This window comes from Nicotiana tabacum, chromosome 10 (genome assembly GCF_000715075.1).
Source record: "Nicotiana tabacum cultivar K326 chromosome 10, ASM71507v2, whole genome shotgun sequence".
Taxonomy (NCBI): Eukaryota; Viridiplantae; Streptophyta; class Magnoliopsida; order Solanales; family Solanaceae; genus Nicotiana; species Nicotiana tabacum.
The window spans coordinates 7,165,015-7,172,692 of NC_134089.1; the positions used below are offsets into that span (position 1 = coordinate 7,165,015).

Genomic DNA, 7,678 nt, shown 5'->3' on the forward strand with positions numbered 1-7,678 from the left:
CTGTTGCACCCTACAGTATTGTACGTTGAATTTGTCGTAAGGTAATTGACATCAGTTCAAGGAAAATATTATTTGGATATTATAAGGATTGTAAGTGATGAATAAATTCGTGAAGGTGAGAAGGGAAGCAAGTCGAAGAAAATAAATTTCGTTGAAATTTGGTATTTTGGGATAAAATATGGCTCAAGCTAAAATACTCGGCATTTATGGACTAGTACCATAGAGGGTACCACATGACCATAATAGTAAGGCATATAAGGTATGTAATGAGTAATATTTTAAGTAAATGGGAATAATTCTCAAATTTTTGGGTAATTGGTTAACTACCGGGTAACAGGACATCACCCGATTAACTAATAAGTGGATAAAATTTAATAAACTAACCACCCACCCACGTGGAACAAGGACACTAATTAAAGAGGATGACTCATAAACAATTGAAATAGGTGTCTAATCTTATCCCTACCAGGAATCTGATAAACCCACTAATATGACACATCAAATTAGTATCAAGTCCATTAAAAACCAAGAAAACACTAGCAAACTTCATTCTTGTGTGTCTTTAACATCTCATGACTTTAGCCTCAATTTGTTCTTGGTTTGAAACCAAGAACGTGAACAAGACTATTTCGTCCAAACAATTCCACTATTTAGCCAAAATATTTCGATAGAAATTTCAAAAGGCCACCACAATTTCGTTCAAAATTTCAAAGGGATTCAGGCAGAATTTCGTTCAACACATTTCATGGAAGCAGAAGCTTCATTCCGTTCAAATAATTCTAGGAACAGGTATGTTAAGGCTATCCCTTCTTTCTTTTGGCACGGTCCAAATTATACAGAAGAAACGAGCAAATACATAGTTTCTTTAAATTACTCTATTCATAGAAATAGTAGGGGTGTCTATATTCTTGATTCCCCATGAGAATTATTATTATCTTCTGTTCATGAGTATCAGAATAATACGTAGTTAGAAATGTTTATCCGAAAGGAATATCGAGATTGTTATGTATTTTTCATGCATTTCACTCATTTATACATGTGCATTGACCCATGACCAGATGACGTTATATACGCGTATATATGTAAATATATGTATATGGAATATGGAAAAAGGTTATGGCGTTATATACGCATCACCACCTGATCAGCCGGTATATGATGATGATGTTGCCCATAGTGGCTGAAATATGATTCAAACGGTGTTATATACGCGTATATATACAGTACTCTATATTTCTTCCATGTCTCTTTTGTACTTATTTATATGCCTTACATACTCGGTACACTATTCGTACTAACGTCCTTTTGCCTGGGAACGCTGCGTTTCATGCCCGCAGGTCCCGATAGACAGGTCAAGAGCCCTCCAAGCATGCTATCAGCTCAGCGGAAGATGTTGGTGCACTCCATTTGCTTCGGAGTTGCTTGTTTGGTTAGTATGATTTAGACGTGTATTGTTTTGTATGGAGGGACTATATCCCGACCTTTATGACATTTATGTACTCTTAGAGGCTTGTAGACGTATGTCGTATACGTGAAAGATTGTGCGGCCTTGTCGGCCTATGTTTTGAGTTTATAAATAATTATATTGGCGTATTAGGCCTGTATGTCATGTGTATATGATGATGTAATAAGAAAGATACGTTACGTTGGTACTCTATCGAGTAAGGTACCGGGTGCCCGTCGCGGTCCATCAGTTTGAGTCGTGACAAAAGTGGTATCAAAGCAGTTCTATCCTATGGAGTCTACAAGCCGTGTCTAGTAGAGTCTTATTTATGGGTGTGTCGTGCACCACACTTATAAGCAGGAGGCTGTAGGGTATTTAGGATTGTCACTCTTTTTTCTTACTCTAGATCGTGTGGTAGAGCTCACTTATAAGAATTCAAATTTCAAAATTCTATTTTATTCGTAATAAAACGATGCCTAAATTCAGAAAGACGGTCGCTAAGGGATATAGCTATGGAAGTGTTGAGTTAGAGGAACTCGATTTTGCATCTTGCTTATGATGAGTAAATGTGAGGTCTTCGGCAGATCATGCGTGTACTAAAAGGTGTAAGGTTCTTGATAAGGAGCTTTAAGGAAAGAATACTTATCCACTCTTACGATTAAAAGGAATAATGGAATCGGAAGTTAGACATAAGTTTCTGCAAGTAAATGAAGCAAGGTGAAGAAGGGTATGAGGTACCCAGTTAATAAAGATTATCATTATTTATCATTCAGGAAAGGAGATATAAGCATTTTGAGTTACCTTCAACAGTAACAAGTGTACGTACAATCGGCACATCTATCTCAGTCGTGCCTTATGGGAGCTAACAGATATGGTTTAAGAGAAGGATGGGATAGCAGGATCCGGCTAGGATTAGAGTAACCCAAAATGATGGATGGATGGTTTGCGCTAATTTACATTTCGGAAGAATATTAAAAAGGTGAAAATAGATCTCCTTATGGGATACCTAGATGGTGCCCTCTAAAATAGTACAGGTAGACATGAGTACTACATAGACATGCACTTGAAGCCTGAAAAGGATAAATATTATCTTAGTATGGCTCTCGTCCCTAGTGGAGAGATAATGCTAGGTAACCCAAAGAGCTAATGGATGGTGCAAAGGGGAACTAAAAGCAAAAGAATATCTTGTTGAAGTTTTCAGAATAAAGTGATAGACATAAATGTTCGCAGGAAATAAGAAGAGAGCTAATGAAGCATTAAGAGTAAGATGTGATACATGGATGAAAACGGTAGGCCAAAACAATGATAGCATTCCAGAGTCGATAGTCAAGTGAAGGAAAAGACGAAAAGTGACAGGCCTTGAGGTAACAAAAGAATATAGGCCATAAAGTCATGCCCTCACTTCGAGAAACAAGTTCGCGACACTAACGTGATTCAGAAGAAAAAGTTAGACCCTAGAGTAATAGAAGTCAGCATGGACTGGTGGAAAAAGATAAACTAAACATGAATTAGGGACTGAGTGATTTGATGGTGGTCGGCATCAGAAGAACTTCATATTGCGTTCCGGCGATAATAGAATGGACCACAGAGGAAGATTCGTGAGAAACTCAGAGAATGGTTATTCAGGAAGACGCTTCCCTAAAGCAAGCAATGTGAGCAAAGTTAAACTTAAGGGATTGTATGTGCTAGTTACACTAAGTATCACCTTCGTGAGTGAGGAATTTTGTTATCTTTGGTACATAAGGATTGTCGCAAGGCGAGTAAGGGTCATCAATGATGTGAAAAGACACCAAAGATGAAGAGGTAACACATCTATAGGTAGATCATCGTGGCTTCAACTCTTAGTACTCCCCTAAAGGGGGGAATATGGAGTAATGTGGTGTTAAGTCGTAATTAAGTGATTCTAGTAGCTACAAAATGGTAAAGGAAGAATGCAATAAAAATAAAAAAGGGATGAGATTGCACTATTCAAAGCCCACAGATAGGCTACGATCATAGAACATTATGCAAACACGACGTCAAGGAGAAAAAAGTGAGGCATTCCTGCCTGGAATGTTATGGATAAATAAGGAGCCAGTGCGAGACGTAAGTTAAGACAAAGGAAATAAACCAAGAAAGATTATGTGGAATATTTATGTGAGAACGGGCCAACGAGTAGTTAGAAGTTGATTAAGGAAGAGCCTAGTTACGGCTAGATAGGAGGTTACAGACGAATCAACAGATCATGCAAGATAAACATAGTAAAACCCAATATAGTGAATTCAGCTTCACAGTAATGTTATTATAATACTTGAAATATATTTCGATAGGAGTCGGGGTAGTTAAAGGTACCATATGAATGTTACGGGAATAAAAGAGAGTGCCACTGGGGAGATAGTTAAAATATCAGTTCAGAAGCAACTCTACAAGCACAAGGGCATGGAGGTAAGCAACTATAGATAATTATAGGCAAGGAAGGACATCAAAAGGTCCATAATAAGCTCACAACTTTACAGGAATCAAGGGTTCTCCCTAAGTACTATAAAGAAAGACTAGCTAAGGAAATAAGGAAGAAGACTTCAACCTAAGTACAACAAACTAAAAAGGAAAGGGTCGTGTAACAACAGTCTTACAACAACATTATAAGCACTCCAAAGGAAAGTGGCCCCTACAGTGGATAATGAATGGGAAGAAAAATTAAAAGTAATATTCGAAGGTCATATGAGTTGCACGAAAGCTCTAGCATGTGTGGGAACTAAGATAAGCTAAGTATGCACGCAACAAGGGGGCAGAAAGACCAGGAAAGGTAATAGCTTACATTGAAGAAAACTAAGAAGGAACAAAAGAAATTATTTGATCAATGATCCCGAGTTGGTAACGTTATGAACGCACTTAAGAGTTTGGAGTTTTATACCTGCATCATATACAGTCGTAGAAGATTCTGGGATAAGTTAAAAGAAAGAATTGAGCCCAGGTCATAGATGAATGATTGAATTGTTATAGGATTTTATCATAAATATCCCTCAGTGCCTATGAAAGGCTAAAGTAATAACTAATACCAGGAACCGCAGGTCGGAAGATATCTTAAGCCTACATAGAGGCTGATCAGAAAGAAGAGGAGACTAAAGAGTTACATTGACTAAGCAAAATAGGAGGGACCAAGAGAATTATAGACCTCAGGATCACTCTTAAGTAGCAGAGGTATAATAAAGATAGTATAATAGCCATATATTATAATAGCTTTATTATAAAACCAACTGAAGAGTACCAGCCTCATAAGAAGTCAGTACGAAGCTCCCATCGGATTGTGTATGCACCAGAGGTGTAAGAATTATAATAGAGCTACAAGTTATGAACGTGAATTATACCTATGTGGAAGGGAGGTCATGAAAGAGATAGAAGATACAATGCGAGATTTTAAGGTAAGTAAGGTAAAGGTGAATAGTGTACGAGATACTCAAAGGTAGAATATGTGAATAGTCCATACTTCGGATAAAAGGCTAGAAGTGCTGGGATTCAATATCCAGGAATGATAGCGGCATAGTCAGTAGCATATCTCATAGCCTATGGTTTAGGTATCGAGGAGGCTAATTAAGACAGTAAAGAAGAGTTAGAGACGATGTGATGTCTCGCTTGATGTCCCAGAATGACATAAGGAAATCTATGATGCAAACAAGTTGAAAGGTTGCAATTAATATAAATAGAGTTGTGTAGGTCGCAAGCCATTGTATGGTGAAGCGACAAGGTTATAGAAGACAAGAGTAAGGATAAGAAAGGGCGAGTGAGAAGGTAACGAAAATGGATAAGTCCTCAGGATTAAGCCCATGAAAATAAGAAGAGCAAATGGTTTCTCTAAATTATACAAAGCTCACTATAGCCTGAATGAACTCAAAGGAGTCTAATACTAATAGCATTTAGAATGCCACCTAGGTAATAGAATGAGGGTGTAATTGTGATAGATAAAAGATGATGTTTGGGACTTCGATTGAGTAATGATTCAACGAAAAAAAGAAAGGAATCTCATGAATTGGACAGGATTAAAGTACCCCACGTAAGGTGAATCGCATTGGGATGTTGTGAGGTATGGTTATGAAAGCAGGGTATCGCCCCAGGTGGATCAATCTAATCATTCCAGACGTTCTCCGATAAAATGTGAATCCTAGAAGCAATATTACATAAAAGGTTAAGTTATCAATGGTATATTGTAGATCAATATTGAGGTGAATCAACAATGGATGGACAAAAGTTACAAAGTATGAGATAAGATTTGGCTGTCATACTAAAGATGAACAGTAATGAGGAAGCATTAAAGGACTTAAATTTATACATATGGAATGTGCAACGAGAGTAAGCTGGGATTTGGTAGCAGACCTCAGCAACGATAAATTAAAGTAAGAGTTATGGCAGTAAATTCATACGGATGGTTAAACGGACCTATGCGATGAGATATAACAATATTCATGAATTCAACCAAGTACCGAGCGAAGAACTTCAGTATACTCATAAATGCCCAAAGGGAAATCTTATCAAGCTCGACATGTGAAGCCTAGAGATTGGGCACACTTATAAGATCAAAACTATATAGGTTGCATGATGAAAGGTAGGAACATTTACGAGATTGAAAGGATTCCGACTACAAGTTGTGGTGTGAGAAGGAGGCCTAAGGGGGGGATGACCTAGACTTTGGACTTATTCACAGAACAGTCGCCTAGATGGCAAGGAAAGTTCTAAAGTATTCGGAAGATATAAGTTAAGAAAATGATAAGAGCATTAGTCAACATTCGAGGACGAATGTTCCAAAGGGGGAATGATGTTACACCCTGCAATATTACGTCAATATTACGCCCCACAATACTACGTCGATGTTATGCTCTGTAGTAATATATTACGGTGATGTTACGCTTCGCGGTATTAAGTTATGACAGTGTTTCACCCTGCAGTATTGTACGCTGAATTTGTCGTAAGGTGACATCAGTTCAAGGAAAAGATTATTTGGAGATTATAAGGATTGTAAGTGATGAATAAATTCGTGAAGGTGAGGGGGGAAGCAAGTTGAAGAAAATGAATTTCGTTAAAATTTGGTATTTTGGGATAAAATATGGCTCAAGCTAAAATACTCGGTATTTATGGACTAGTACAATAGAGGGTACCACATGACCATAATAGTAAGGCATATAAGGTATGTGAAAAGTGAGTAATATTTTAAGTAAGTGGGAATAATTCTCAAATTTTCGGGTAATTGGTTAATTACCGGGTAACAGGACATTACCCAATTAACTAATAAGTAGATAAAATTTAATATACTAACCACCCCACCCACGTGGCACAAGGCCACTAATTAAAGAGGATGACTCATAAACAATTGAAATAGGTGTCTAATCTTATCCCTACAAGGAATCTGATAAACCCACTAATATGACACTTCAAATTAGTATCAAGTCCATTAAAAACCAAGAAAACAGAAGCAAATTTTATTCTTGTGTGTCTTTAACATCTCATGACTTTAGCCTCAATTTGTTCTTGGTTTGAAACCAAGAATGTGAACAGGACTATTTCATCTAAACAATTCCACTCTTTAGCCAAAAATATTTCGATAGAAATTTCAAAAGGCCACCACAATTTCGTTCAAAATTTCAAAAGGATTCAGGCTGAATTTCGTTCACTACATTTCACGGAAGCAGAAGCTTCATTCCGTTCAAATAATTCCAGGAACAGGTATGTTAAGACTATCCCTTCTTTCTTTTGGCACGGTCCAAATTATACAGAAGAAACGAGCAACTACATAGTTTCTATAAATTACTCTATTCATAGAAATAGTAGGGATGTCTATATTCTTGATTCCCCATGAGAATTATTATTATCTTCTGTTTATGAGTCTCAGAATAATACGTAGTTGGAAAAGTTTATCCGGAAGGAATATCGAGATTATTATGTATTTTTCATGCATTTCACTCATTTATACATGTGCATTGAGCCATGACCAGATGGCGTTATATACGTGTATATATGTAAATATATGTATATGGAATATGGGAAAAGGTTATGGTGTTATATACGCACCACCACCTGATCAGCTAGTATATGATGATGATGTTGCCCACAGTGGCTGAAATATGATTCAAACAGCATATATGTGTAGGTATATATATGTATGTGGGATATGGGAAAGGTTATGGCGTTATATACGCACCACCACCTGATCAGCTGGTATACAATGATGATTTTGCCCACAGTGGCCGATATGATATGATGGGA

General features: G+C 37.2%; 1 long non-coding RNA gene across 1 annotated transcript; it reads left to right on the forward strand.

Moving 5' to 3' along the window:
- Window positions 1-535: 535 nt before the first annotated feature.
- LOC142164843 (uncharacterized) lies at window positions 536-1,515 on the forward strand. The gene is made up of 2 exons (XR_012695915.1): window positions 536-789; window positions 1,338-1,515. It is a non-coding gene; the product is annotated as an uncharacterized LOC142164843 (long non-coding RNA).
- The last annotated feature ends 6,163 nt before the right edge of the window (window positions 1,516-7,678 follow it).